We start from the raw sequence: 15,379 nt of genomic DNA on the forward strand, positions 1-15,379 counted from the left end.
CTGAAAATCCAAGTATACTATATCAACTGGATCACCTTTGTTGACACCCTCAAAGAATTCTAATAAATTGGTGAGGCATGATTTCCATTTATAAAAGAGTCTTCCCCAACATATCATGTACATCCAATAATTCTGTTTTTTACTATAGTTTCAACTTATTTGCCTGGTAGTGCAGTTAGGTTTACCAGCCTGTCGTTGCCAGGATTGCCTCTGGAGCCTTTTTTTAAAAATTGTTGTTACATTTGTGATCCTCTAGTCATCTGCCACAGAGGCTGAAGGATATCTATAATATTAATAAATTATCATTATGATGACATCATAATTTAAAGGATACAGTAAATAACATATTTTCTGACTTTATCCAGAACAATACATCAGTGCATCCTATACCTGATGTGACCTTGTATTTTAAATTGCAAATGAAAACAGCCAATTTCCTGCTCTACTGTTGCGAAACTACCATCCTCTCAGACAAAAAATATACCCAAATCATAATGCACCTTTTCAAAATGACTTTGTTCAAAACTTAAAGAGCTGCAGAGCCCGCCTTGAAAAATGCGGAGACAATTATCTTGCTATATCATTCTGTACATTTTCTCTGTTTGCTTTACTCTGGTTTTTAGAATGTTTGTATCTAAGCAGCAACCCTCCACCTCCTTTGGAGATAATTTGATGTTGCTGCTTATTCTTCACCTGAAGTCATAATCCTCTCTTTGGGGCAAGTTCTGACATTCCTTCTCGATGGGCATATATAGTCTGATAGGCAAATATATGCCCATCTATTGCCTAGAAGGGGCAGGGAATGAAGACTCCACATCTAAGCATTTGTACTCCAGGTACATCAGGGCACTCTTTTTCACATTAATTAATGTTTTGGGGATGTGATGGAGGGGAGCAAGCCAGTGGAGAGATCAGTGGTGGATCTGCAGATATATGGATCCACCGACCAAACCATAAATGCCATTTTGTACATATCCAGATGAGCACTGAGCTGCAGTAGCAGGCATGGAGGAGTTCTGCTAGCACTTCTCAGGCTAGGAGAGGTTTCTGCCTCGCACTGAACATCCCTGCACCAAGCCATTGGACTTAGTGTAAGAGAAAGGGCTTAGCCTTGATATCATAGCTGAGGTGATGATGATTATGATACTATGAACAGTGACAAATAAGCAGCAGGAGGAGATGAACAAATACATTTTTTCATATTACTGACAGTATTAGAAATAGGGAGGGAAGTTACAGTATATCATTCTCTTTTATTATAATCAGTTTCTTCTACAGTCTTCATCTCTGTAGAATCTGAGCACCTTCCAGTAGTGTGTTAAGCAATGTGATTAACATCTCTCATGTGCTTTGGCTCTCTCATTCTCTCCTCAGGGAGAGAATTGTATATGCAGAGTAATGATTTATTTTGATACGGTTTTCATTTGAGGTTTTGTTGTCTGGGTTTTTTTTTACATGTGTATATACTGCTGTATGTTTATGTTACAGAAGGCAGGTCAAAGAAATAAGCCTTGCACTTGAAGTGGAAGGTGGTGACATTTGGGATGCTCCTTAGTTCCAGTGGGAATTCATTCCAAAGTCTTGGAGCAGCCACCAAGAAAGCTCTGTCTTTTGCACAGATTTGTTTTACCTTTATAGCAGTAAGTTCCATTGTGCCTGCAGAGTGGATTTGTTGACTGTGGTTTTCATCCTGGAGCTTTAGATGATGTTTTAGATATTCTGGGCTCCGGCCATTGGGAACCTTGAAGATAATGACTGAGACCCAGAACTTGACTCAATGGTCTATGAAAAGCCAGAACGGAACACAGGTTTGATGTGCTCACAGTAGCCTGTGTTGCTGAGATGTGCTGCCATGTTCTGTACTAGATGTAACTTCCTAAGAGTTGATGGCTTCAGCCCAGGTATATTACATTGCTGTAGCCCAGACAGGAGATAACACAAGTGTGTATTACCAAGGGACAGGTCATTCTCTACCAAGATGGGATGAAGTTTCCAAATCAATCAGAAATGGTCAAAAGTATTACTTGTGGATGCTACTATGTGGAAGCTTAATGTTGGCAACGAATCCAGGAGCTTTCCTAAACTACAGATATTGTTAGACATATAGAACATACGGAATTGTTTCTAAATAGAACATATTTTTCCCTGGCACATGAGACTCGCACTGTATGTGAAACCTTACTTGACAAACCAATCTTAAAATAACTTACCAACAAATATGAACTACATCAATAGAATTTCTGTATGTTGATGTTCACTGAGGTCTCTTGGCTAACCCGGAATTTCACCTTGGAATTTCCTAATGCCTGATTATTCAATCTTAACTTAGACAAAACCCTTTGAAGTCAGGGATACTTTTACCTAGGAAGGAATGCAGGATCAGGTCCTCACAGTCAAATAAGCAGAAGCCAAGGCAGCTTCCCTTTACATTCTGGACATGAAGAGGGACACTAACAATTGTCCAAAAGATACTAATTTATCCTTTTATATTTTTAATAAATCATTCAATTGTGCTAATGGTTTTTAATTAAAAAGGTAATTTCTCCAAATACAATTAAAAACAAAAAGACGTGAACAAAATGGATTTAATAATGAAAAGGAGAGCCTCACAAGCATGGCTGATATGGATACAGGTTAGTCTATCCTGCTACGATACATAATCAAGATGTGGTGCTGAGTTGATAGCACAGTTAAAAGACGGTATCAGCAAGCAACATCCTTTCATCAATTATAAGGGATCAGCCAAAAGTAGAAAACAATTCAAGTGCTGATTTCAAGGGGGCTTCACAGGATATAAGTCAGCACAGGTTTTGGCCTATAATATTTTAAAAATATATATTTTAAAAAATTGTAATGCAAACAATAGCCAAAAAGGAGGAAAAGTTATTGTATATATAATTTTGGGATTATTTAAAAAATACATGACATCCCAGATCTCTCAAATAAAAGTATAATCAATCTTGAAATTTATCAGTACTAAAGCCAATCTTGATGTTTAGAGGGCAAATTCTGAAAGCTATTTGTAATAATATAAAAATTTCCAAGCACACAGTGCACTGAGGAAAGAAAGAATTAAATACATGAAAAAAAATCTATTTATATTTTATTACAATGTGGGCAAAATAACAAAAGGTTGACATTTTTGCCATAGAAGGCAAGGCCTTTCATAAAACAAACTGCAGGCTTCTTAGAGTTTGCATGGACTTATGGAGTGTGCTGTGTGTCTGTTTTTGTATACTTTATTTATTCTCACTGTTCTTTTGTGAGGGCAGGTGCCTCATAACTCACTGCTTCACTTTTCATGAGTTACGGCCCTTGCCCACGCTCATGAACAGTAAGAATAATATAAATATCCCTCTCTCTTTTTTCTCACGGACACGTACACACATACACACTGTGAAGCAGCAGTCCTTACAGAAGCAAAAATCCCAATGAAATCAATACTCTGCATATAAATGCTTATGCACCGTGGAAAAATATCATACCAATAGTAGCCTTCGTCCTATTACCATAGGAGTATTGTCACTAAAACCAGTAAAGCAGGATTATGTCCAATGTGTATGTATGAATTTAACAAACTACTATTAAAAAATCAAATGGAAAGAACAGTTGCCATAGCCATTATAATGCAACTGCTTCTTTCCTGTGATGGGGTTCACTTCATGCCAGGACACCTCCTTGTGGCTGGGTCTGAGGATCAGCTCTCATCTGGTCTAGCTCCCACTTCCGTTGCTCACTTGCTGTGCAGCCCCTCTTGCTCTCCAGGACTTTGAGTGCTCTTTTCGTGACTCAGCCACATTACTGTGTAGTTTTCCCCTTCCAGGGTAGCCAAGTACCACCCGACAATCTGCCCATGTGCCATCTCAGGCTGTCTTTTCTAATTCCCAGTCTGTGTCACTATCCCAGTGGCTGGTACAGGAATCCAGGCCTGCCTGCTATTCTGGGTTCCAGTGCAGGGACCCTATCACTTGTAATGTTATTTGGTCAATGTGTGATGTTCAAGATACAATGGAAGATGACATTCTATCATACTGGGTTGTCATTAATCAAGAAATAGCTCCCCGCAGCTGAGCAAATGCAGTTTCTCTTCCTCCTTAAGACCAAAAAGGCAAAGACAAAGAGGATGGTATTAATCCTAGTGACCAAAGAAGTGCAGTCGGCAAAAGAGCCAAGAAGCCATTGAAGTGGTTTTGTTAAGCTTTTTGGGCCTATGCACAAAGCCTGAGTAAATGGACTTTGTACTAGGATTTCTGTGCTAGCTGGACTGAGGAAGACAGAACACGTACACACCACCAAAGCACTCTGCAGCTTTAGAACTGGAATAGCTTTTCTGCTTAGAACACCACCCAATGCTTGATCCTCTAACTACTCTGCCTCCCCTGCTTCAGTGCCCCCCGTGTGGTACAGTAGATGGAGCCCTCACGGAACACTGTTCCTATCCCCTGGGTGGCAAACTTCATGCACATGCTCTCCATATACAGTGGCCACCACATCCTCAGCACAGTAACATTGGTCTGATAGCCTCAGCCCTTTGGCCCCACCTAACTTTAGCTCTTCTTTCTCCTATTCAGAGTCTCCTGGTTAGATTTATTTTTCAGACTTTCTTGAATGACGGATATCTTGATAAGAATCATTGTCATGGGCACTGGGTGCAGCCTTTAATGGCTACCCAAAAAAGACATTTTTTTCCAGAGCAGAGCAGATGGCAATAACCCACCAGAACATCATGCTGGCATGTTTTCTATCACAGCACTGTCAGCAGTTGTGATGCTGAAGACATTTTTGGGAAAGCTATAGACATTACAATTGATTAACTGGCTGTATATGAATTTAGACTATTTTTCAAGCTGAGTGGGACTCATTATGACTGGTATAGTGGGGAGTCAACCCCCCCCTTCTTTGTAACCCCACCTTAATCCTCATTCAAGGTGGGAGTGGTCCCAGCAGAAGACTGGCTGGGACCTGAATGTAAAAGGGGAAGGCTGATGGCAGCCCACAAGTATATGGAAATAATTATGGAATTACCTGCACTGTGCAATTTTATCTGCGAGATACTCCCAGACATTTAAGAATAAAGTTGCAGCCTAATTAAAACCACATCCATTGCCTCCTTTCCTTTTTCCAGGATGGCCGAATGCATAACACAGTGACTATAGTAGCACAGTTCCTAAACCTGAGGTAGTAATAATTGGTCAGTTTTGTGATAGGTGGCATTTTCTGCTCCAGAGACTCTCTAAGGGCCAACGTTCCATCTAGCCATCCCTCTTGTTCAAAATTATATTTGCCATTTGGAGAGATAGTGAGATAAGGACTTATGATCTTTTTAGTATGCTGAATACACCCAGCTCAGTGTATCCTCTCAGAGATTACTTGGCTGATGCAATGAAATGACATACTCAGGCTTAGGTTGGGGTTTGGCTGAGAGCTGGCTGGCAGAGGCTTAACCCAGTCAAGCCTCTTGTAAGGTTTGTAAATTGTGGGAAGCTACCAGAAATGGTGTTTTTGTCAGCACGTCTGACTGAGGAAATGTGCCTGTGCTTTGTGACTCAGGCACTCAGTCTGAGGGTTCTATTAGATCCTTCTCTGTTCCTTGGTGTTCATGTCACAGTTGTAGCAAGAGAGTTTTTTTCCATTTTCTTTTGGACGAGGACCTTGATATAGCTATCCATGGCTCTGTCTCCTTGAAATTAAACCAGTGGTTCCCAAACTTTTTTCTGCCAAGGACCCCTTTGGCATCTGACTAAATTTCCTAGATCCCTTTCATTTTTCATACCTAAGTTTCATGTTTTTATTATCTATTAGTTAGGTTAGATTATTATTTAAAAATATTTTTGTAATTAAAATAAGACTCTTGTTCTTTTTTGTGTTTTCATTAAGTGTGTCACTGTCCATATTTTTATGTTTCTCCCCAGTGACAGTTATTGATGATGTTTTCCTATCACTACGTACACTTTTATCACTTTGATCCTTGTTGATTTCACATTCTTTTTCAATAGTAAATATATTTTTCTTCTTAATGCTTCCACTTTTTAATCACTCTTCCATTTTTTGTCACATCACCCTTATTTTTACTTTAACAAAATTTGTGGTGTAGTCCTGAATGGGAAATATCGGTACTACTAGCATGGGAATGGCCCTGCCAGCATGACCTCTCCCACACCATGAATGAGAGGTCACGGTGTGCAGAGGACGCCATTTTGTTCTCCACTTATCCTCCTTATTCAGGCAAAACTCCCATTAAAGGAAATGGGAATTTTGCTTGAGTGAGGACTGCATGATCAGTCCCATAATCTGTAGTACAGAAGACATGAAAGAGAATACAAACTAAACTTTCAAAAATCATTTTTTTCAAAAGTCATTTTTTTAATTCATTTTTTGAACATCTTTTGTTCCTTTGGAAGAAACACAGGGCTGTTGTAATGGTTTTAACTAATTAAGGATGCAGCCTAATGCACACATTTTACATTACTAATACAAACTTTCTGTTATCATTTTCTGTTTTTAAGAATGAAGAAGACATTTCTTTGGTGCGCTTCACTGCTCCCCCATTGCTGACTTTACTGAGACAAAATGTATGATATTAATGTTTCGAAATAAAAAAACTTTTGAAATCAGTTAACTTAAAGGTTAAGTGTACAGCAGTAGCTGAGCCCAAAGTAACTTAACCCCTATTTAATAAGAGCTAAGTGTAAAGAATAAAGACAGCATTTTTCTTCTTCCTTTTTTTAAAGAAGCCACATGAAATGTTCTGAGTTAAGTTTTACCATTCATAATGAATGCAGTCTCGCCATTCAAATGCGACCATAAGTACACAGAAGATAAGAATTTAATTAAATGTAGATTAAAACCAAACAGGAAAACACACTCGCTGATAATTTTATCCCATCCTCTGGCCATATTTTTTATACTTCCTTCTTGTTCTTCTTTGGGCTATAGCTTATCAACATGCCGATAGTACCATAACTCATTACATCTGATGGTGCAGCTGAAATGTGCAAGCTTGGTGCTTGAATTTCAGAGGCACTTAAAATGCAAAGCATGTAAATGTCTATGTTAAATATATTAGTGTGGTAATGTTAGTGAAAAGAAAGTGATTTTTAATAAATCCTCGTACCTCACATCATACATTAGCATTGCCCAGTCACAAACTGGTTCAGAAAAATCTACCTAAGCTTTCTCTTAAAAGAAATCACTTCTGTTTTCATGTGTCTCACATTGTCATTTTCATCTTAGTTTCAGTCAGTGAAATAGATGACTAAAATATGTAGATGCTATTCTAGTGCTTGGCTAGATCAACATACGGTATACAGGTGACTGTGAAATATTTGATTTACCTACATAGCCAAACATAGGTGAATTCATATGAATAATCCATTTAAAAGGCTGATTTTATTTTTAATAGTGTAGATATAAATCATTAATATTTAAAATGAGAGATGTTCCCATTGGTTAAATACATGTTTCCCCCAAAAATTATATCATCAGTTTTACTGAATATGTTTCACCTGCAGGTGCTAAGCACATCTGCAACAAGTTATGTAGCTACAGATTATTTCTGTAACAAAAGATAATTGTGTTCTTAAAAGAAATTAGCCTATGTCCATTGTTAGTTACTTTGTGATACTTTTTTTCCCAACTGAACATACTATATATTTCATGGAAAGATGTTGAACAGTTCAGATCTGTGGAGAACTCCACTCATGATGGAACAGGCACCAGACTCAGCTCAATAATTTTGAGCTCAAAGTAGTGGTTTTGTTAATCAAATATTATGCTAAGGTTTAGAATGTCAATGCATTCTTTAATATGCAATCTTGATTTATTAAGCACTATTAAAGCATAACTGAAATCATTTATATGCTCACGGCTCTCTTGTATTTATAACCAAGACCTGTAAGAACTGGAACAGCCTTTCATTTTGCAATAAGAAAAGAATTATGTTTTGCCATTTTAAGGCAAATACATTATATAAGTATATATTTCACTGAGGTGTTTAAGATGGCTTGGCAATTGCAAATGAAGAAAAGGACTTGGAGTTTTGCTGCAGCCCTTCACCACATGGCATTTTTAAATGAAAAAGATGTACCTACTACTTCTTATAACCATGTAACAACGAATCTAGACTTAATTGCTGAATCGGAGTGGAAATTGCTTAATGTCTAATATTTAATAACATCAGAAAGCAATGTCTAATATAATCAGTGCCTCATCAGAACCATACCCAAATTGTTGTTGCTCAAACGTAGGGTAGAATATGAAACCAAGACTTAAAATATCAGACATGGCAGTACTGGAAGTACAGGATGCTTACAATAGTTTGGCTTAATTCCCTTCACATTTTCTGTATGTTTAGGTTCATGATACAGGTCAATACTGCCACTGCACGCAAAGTTCCCATTGACTTCCCACACAAAACAATGGTGAGACTAAGCCCTCGAGATTTCCATTGTAAATAACTCACATTACTAATAATGAAAGTGACATATCATTAGTTTGTGTCAGTTGGAACTAAATTTGAGTCTAAAATTAAGAGCATTGGAAAGTTATGAGTCTGCAAAATGCTGAAGCCATTTGACATTGAAAAAGGTACAGTATTGTAAAAGCTTTTTAGGTCATGCCAAAAAAATAGAGAAGATATTAGAAAGGAGAAACATGTACTTAAATAGCCAGAGCAATGAAGTAAATTTCCTTGCCCTCACAAGGCCAACTGCTGCTCTGTGTAAGCTTGAAAGCTTGTCTCTCTCACCAATAGAAGGTGGTCCAATAAAATATATTATCTCACCCACCTTGTCTCTCTAGTATCCTGGGACCAACACAGCTACAGCATTGCAAACAACCTCAGTGAAACTTCAGAAGAGAACACTTGTTGTTACTACAGCATTATCATTACTAGCTTTGGTTTTCATACAGTGGGTGTCATTGAAAATGCAATATTTGCCACTCCAGAGATATTGTGCTGTTCAAATATTCTCTGTTCTTGCACAGGAAGATAAGGTAGTGAATGTTGAGTTTTTAGTGGCACCTCTGTCATGGAATTACATCTAACACTGCATATTTTGATAGTCCAGAAAGCTAAAGGGAGAAAGATGTCAACATGGAGAAGTTAGTTCTTCCCATTTTAGAAGGGACAGCTGAGTACATCACTGTGGAGAAACAATTCCTTCTTCCACATCTGCATATTGCAAGGCCTGAAATGCAGAAGAATTAATACACTTCCATTTTCTGTGGTCATGGGGTGGAGACTGTGAAGAGGAATCCCGCACTTGCTGTCTTCACACAAGGCCTATTTCTCTGTTTTTGTGTGGTAGATTGGTATTTGGCCTTTTACTAATATAGAACGAAATATAATGCATTAAAACTGCCCTCTGCTGGACAGAATCAGGTTTGCTTAGTTGTCACAAATACCCTATACTTCTAACTGCTAATGGTGATTATTTTTAGCTCAGATAGTAGGAGGCTGTCCTTTTGGAGCAGGAGGATCTGTGTACCAGCCCAACTAATGTGAAATAGTTCCAAATAGATGTGGTATGTAACAATAAAGTCTGCATGTAGCCATGGTTTAGTTATATTTTAGTATTATGTTTCAGAAGTTCTTTGCTGGTAAATATTTTTTTGTGCTGCAGCTGAATTTCTTTGTGACTATCCTATGTATTTGGTAAACAGAAGTATGTCTTGTACTGTAGTACAAGAAAAAATCGGTACAGGTGTAGTGTGGTATTTTCCTGTCCATTGTAGTTGCCTTTCAATCTTATCCATATGTTACGTAAATCACAGCTCAAGCAAATAACTGCAGCTTTAAATGTAAAAGTTGGATGTCCATCTGGGGATAAATTTAATCAAAAGTTGTTTTAATTGAAATATTATTCCCCAGGTTATAGCAGCAGTTTGAGAAGTTGATTTCTGCCTCTCATTGCCTTTTGTCCAAAGGTACTTATATCCTCACCAAACACTGTAGTAACCAAATCATCAATTCAGCAAGACTAGTGTTAAGTGAGCTAGAGGGGAGAGAGTCATTCGATTAGATTGTTTTCTGAAAAATATATGTGAAATAAATCAGGAGAAGTAAACAGTGGGAAAGGAAAAAGGAAAAAATGCCCCCTGCTAATAACAACAGTGCAATCTATAATCTCTCCTAATATTCTGGCTGGAATGTAAGATCCCTAATAATTCTCCCTCTCCCCCAAGCCCTCCTTTTTTGTCTTTTGTTTTACAAGCACTGAATTATAGTATCAGATGGCAATCAAAATATAATTCAGGCAACTCTAAGTGTGCTTATATGTATCAGATACCTATCTGCATCAGGTACAATGAGGAAATAACATCACCTACCATTAACAGTAGTAATTTACCTACCTTGTTTTTCCCAATGCAGTGCCCAGCCTTGAAGTCAGATTGTGGTTAATGCATGTTGCAACATTAAACAATAATACATTCTTCCCAGAAAAACTAAAGTGACAGGTGTAGCCATTGATGCTTTAAGCAAATACTGTGACCTAAAGACTTGCAATCTGCTACAGTCTATACTGCACATACTGTGACAACAGAATTGTGCTGGAGAAAAAGACTGACAAATGCTGGATATAAACTTCAACTTTTTCCCTTGAAATATCTTTTCTATTTAGTTCTTGAACTAGCATATATTCGGACAAACTGGAAATGATCATCTCTCTGAACATGAAGCAGAAATGGTTTCCTTTCTCTCTGTCTAGCACATCAGACTAAGCACTGAAGCAAGTGTGAATGTAATATAGTCTGTTTTCATATGTTACAATATCTAGGAGTAGGTACACTGTTCCCTGTGAAATGTGGATCCTTGGGTTAATTTTTGCAGCTGGAGTCTTGCTGCATTATAATTGCAAGAAGTATTACCCTAGTGATTATTTCTCCTGACTTCCCTATTTCTGCAAAGGAAGCAATTACAAAGAATCAAAGTGATAATACAGCAAACATCAGTTTAATTCAGATTTCTGTGATTTATCAGTTATTATATTTTGTATTTCTCTGCAGATCATTGATTCCAGTTTGATTTTGTTCATACTTCAAATTTTGTCTAATTCTAGGTAAATATAAGTCACATTTTTTACATTATATCCCACAGAGGATTTTATTTTTTCATTTCAGTAACCATTATTTGAATAATAAAAAAACACATTACTGTATTCATAATGCACTGCTTATGTGACAGTTTTTGAACTTTTAATATTCTTTTCTGTAGTGTGCTGGTTTAGCAGCCTATAAAAGAGACATATTGTTTGTAATGTTTCTTACCCGCAACAAATGATGCAGTTCTAGGGTTTATGAAATGGCAGTAGTTTTCTAAATTTGTGATTCTTCTGTGTTCAGCAGTCAAGAACAGTTGTACATCTGCTCAGCACAGACTTTAGGAGACTATGAACTTTAATTGAGGAAAAATAATGAGGGTTCAGGGACCACTGATACATAGCCGGTTGGTAAGGCAGGTGCCCTGCTGCCAGATCAATGGATTATTTACTCCTTTGTCATAAACAAGAAACAGTTGGTTGTGTGTGGAGACTACATTCATATTCTAAAGACAGGCTGCCTTTTTGTGTTTCCTTGTAAACACATAGCATTTTAAACCCTTTTAAAATTTGTGTGTAGTCACTTTGCTTCTTAATTTAATGATACCGTGTTAACATTAGTAACAAGATTTTAAAGGTAGCATTTTTAATTCTAGGATGATCAAAGTGCCAAACATCTTAGTTTATATCTTGATTTCTTAACCTCATTTAATATCACTGATTAACTGTATATATATGTGTGTGTATATTTATGAACTCTGTGTGTATTCACATGCATTTTATATATATAATAGATGCACATAGAGAGAAAGAGAAAGTGAGAGGAGACATAAAGAAGAGGGAGTTTAGGTCGATCTTTTAGTATCTGAACATTATAATGATAATGTTGTCTCAGGATAGACTTTATACAAATTTTACACATCATTGAAGTGTAATTTCCTGATGCTTTAATCAGAAAAAATGCAGAATGCTTTTCCATGTGAGTCAAGCAAGCAAGCTGGGGCTTTAGTAAGCGCTCTTAATCCTGTGTATGCTAGTGGCTATCTTTTACACACCTGAGGACTGTGCAACCTAAAAGGGCAAGGTCAGCCAAAAAGGGCATGTTCTACTCTAATAGGTATTCATTAGCAAAGCAAACAAAGGGCAGTGTGCAAGACTGCCTGGAATAAGCTTTAATTTCCACTCTAACAAGTTACGTTAGTCTTACATAACTATATGCCATTCAAGAAAACACAGATACTTAAATCCATGGTGCCAGAGGTCATGGGATTAAATTTCTGGTAATGGATGTATGCCAAGAAAATCTGACACGTGAAACTAGGGAGTAAATGTACTCTAGAAACTACCACTCGCAAGCATTTACCAACACTTGATCACATTATTTACCAAAAAATTATTAACTTAAATATTGGTTTTAAGAAATTATCTTTATTTCTGAGTTTTAATGTCAATTTGTGGATATTTTTTTCTCAATTAACTTTTTCCCTCTTTTTCTTTTTTTATTGACAATTCTGTGTTAATCCCTTTGGGAATTTGAATTCCAAATGCTAAACATGAATTACAATGTCAACCTCAAGTTGTGCATAAAGAACCTGTAACAAAAATCACGTCATGTGAAAAATGCAAATATTTTTTCAGTGAATGGGTCCTGAGTTTCTAAAATTATATTGTTTAAAACTGCAGCCAAATGTAAATAATTAGCCCAGGGAGCATTTTTTTTTATTTTATAGAAATTACAAAGCATCTTGTCGGAATAGCAATGTTTCACTTTGTATTCTTCATCCCGCCCTTCCACAATTCCACAGAATGGAGAATGGAGAGCACTTTCTACTCTCTGGCATGCATCTTACTGCTATGAACCCTATTCTCTCCTCTTGTTTGTACAAGACAGTGATAATACTGCATACATTAGTAGATTGACTGGCCTCAATTCTGCTGTAAAGAAAGTTTAAATCTGGAGCAGCTGGGTAAAATTACAACTAGTAAGGTGTAAATCCAAACTAGGATTCTGCAATCAGTCAGGTGCCACTAGCAGGGAGCATAGCCAACTTTGCAGTGAGCTGCATGGCATACAAGGCAGCGATTGATGAGTGAGAAGGTAACCCATGGGACATCTGTTGGTAATATAGCAATGGAGGTGCCTGTTATCAATAATTACGCTGCACATTGATGTATTCCTGGCATCTCCATATTGTAAATAATCTAATTCTATTAACTATGTATCAAATCCCAATAAAAACAATGTTTCTGAAATATTATCACATCTCATATTGATGGAATAATGGTAATTGGCTAATGATTTGTTTATTCCACTGTGTAGCCTAGAGTTTGGGAATTAAGTGCTTTCATTTTGGTTAGATATGAAAGGGTGGGGATTTTGAAAAAGAAATATGTGGTAGTTATTTTGCTGTTTAATGAGACCATGGATACTGTTAGAATTCAGAAATCTTATGCTTTGGTGGAATAGGTTCCCTGTAGAATTTGATAATGATGTTTCTGCTAATACTATAGTCATCTAATAAAATCACCTGAAGCAGTAATGATCCTAGAAAGTTTACGTTCCTGCTGGATATTACCCAGAGATTTCATTTGCTAATTTTACAGACTATTTATAATTACAGTCAAAAGAGGCATTTACCACCGCTGTTTAGTATTGAAAGATGCATTCAGAGAATAAGAGACTTGTCTGGTGTGTCATGATCTAAAGCTACGTGTAAAAGAAATAAAAGATTTGTTAATCTTTAAAGCTGTACACAAGACTGATATTTTATCTGCTGCTTTTGTCAAAAGCCCTGCTTCCTCAAGAAAAAAATACATGTTTTTGAAGTGTGTTGCTTCTGGTCTGACCACCATGAGCTTCGTCTGCACTTATAAAAGCTGGTGTAATAGCTGTATGCATTTTACAGAACCATCTCCTGAGTGAGCCATAGGGGTTAATCTGTACTTCAACAGGATCTAAAGATTAGCTCAAATCCCAACATTTTTTCAGTTTTAAATTGTATGCTGTCAATGACAGGTTCTCCTTTCCTTTAATATCTTGTTGTTGTGGTTTGTTGGAAGGTTTACAACAATATTCTAACATTAGCAAAGGTATGGGCATAAAAGTAATATAGACAAGATTTTTATAATATTTGTTATTCCTGCTAGTATTATATATTTTTGTGAAATAAGCTTTTAGGTCCAAAAATAATTTACCAAAAGTCAAAGTAGCATGTGAAATCTTAAAGCGTTTTACCTGTGTAATCTGAGATCACATCAAGTTATTTTCATTTTGCGTCTCATGATATTCTATTGTGTGGCATTTGACCAACTAAAAGATATAATTGCCACCACAGACTACTTCTTGTAAAAGAGTATATCCACTGAGGCAGTCCACAGTTACGGGGTGGAGGTGAGAGCTAGCAACATACTTAGCTCCCAGCAACCGTGTACGGGTATGTGACAAATGTATAAAAATGTTTGCAGTCTTGGCTGCATGTGAGTTTGTACCCTGTCACAGAGCTGCATAGAGATAAACTAATTGTGTCTCCAGTGCTTCCATTAGCTTGTGCCCTTCTCATGGGGATTACAGATGCTCTTTCAATGTAAAATAGGATCTTCTTGAATAATAAGTGTGATCACTTTAGTCATGAGGTTGTCTCTGAGAATAATAATTTCATTAATTACCTCTAGTAGGAGGACACCTAAAATCCAGCCCTTATTTGATTTTTGGTAATCTCTAATCTTCTGTTATTTAATAAATTACCCTACAATCAGACCTCCCTGTTCTCATGCTGCCACTCTTGCACTCTTCTCTACCTCTTTGCAAACTGGTTCTTTACTCTATCAGGCAATGGCATAACAAAATACAAGGCTGGATGTTGAAGTCACCAAAGTTCAAACTAGAAATAAAATGCAATTTTTTTAATATTGAAGCTAAGTAGTCATTGGAATAGATTACCAAGGGTGGTAAATTCTCCATTATTTGGATTTTTAAATCAAGACTGTATGCTCTAATTGAGAATTTGGATAGATGCTAGAATGACTGGGTGGAATTCTGTTACTTGTGTTATGCAGGTCAAACTATTCCATCCCTTCTGACCTTAACATTTATGAATCTATGAAACTGCACTCTCATGCTCTTCTTACTCTCCTTCCAGCTGTCCCCTCACACACCTCTGTCTTTTCATGAGGTTTTCTCAGAGGTCTTAACAGAGTTTACATCTCAGGTTTTTTATTATTTTTACCCATCAGGAGACCTAAGGCCAGATTTCTGGTGCTGTTTTGCCCCCTTTGGGCTACTTAGTAGTGAAAAGAGAATGGTGTTACCAGCCAACTGGGGATTCCACTGGTTGTGGGGT

At 37.0% G+C, this 15,379-nt stretch overlaps 1 protein-coding gene across 9 annotated transcripts in view; it reads left to right on the forward strand.

The window, feature by feature from the left end:
- Nucleotides 1-15,379, forward strand: part of ZFPM2 (zinc finger protein, FOG family member 2) — a 437,522-nt gene that overhangs the window by 376,618 nt on the left and 45,525 nt on the right. The window contains exon 1 of one of the 9 annotated variants that reach the window (XM_034763474.1): nt 11,026-11,060. The exons of the other annotated variants lie outside the window; for them this stretch is intronic. The gene's annotated coding sequence lies outside the window, so the exon portion shown is untranslated. Of the gene's footprint in view, nt 1-11,025; nt 11,061-15,379 lie in introns of those variants that run through there. 9 annotated transcript variants of the gene reach the window in all.

This window comes from Trachemys scripta, chromosome 2, assembly GCF_013100865.1.
Source record: "Trachemys scripta elegans isolate TJP31775 chromosome 2, CAS_Tse_1.0, whole genome shotgun sequence".
In the NCBI taxonomy this organism is placed as follows: Eukaryota; Metazoa; Chordata; order Testudines; family Emydidae; genus Trachemys; species Trachemys scripta.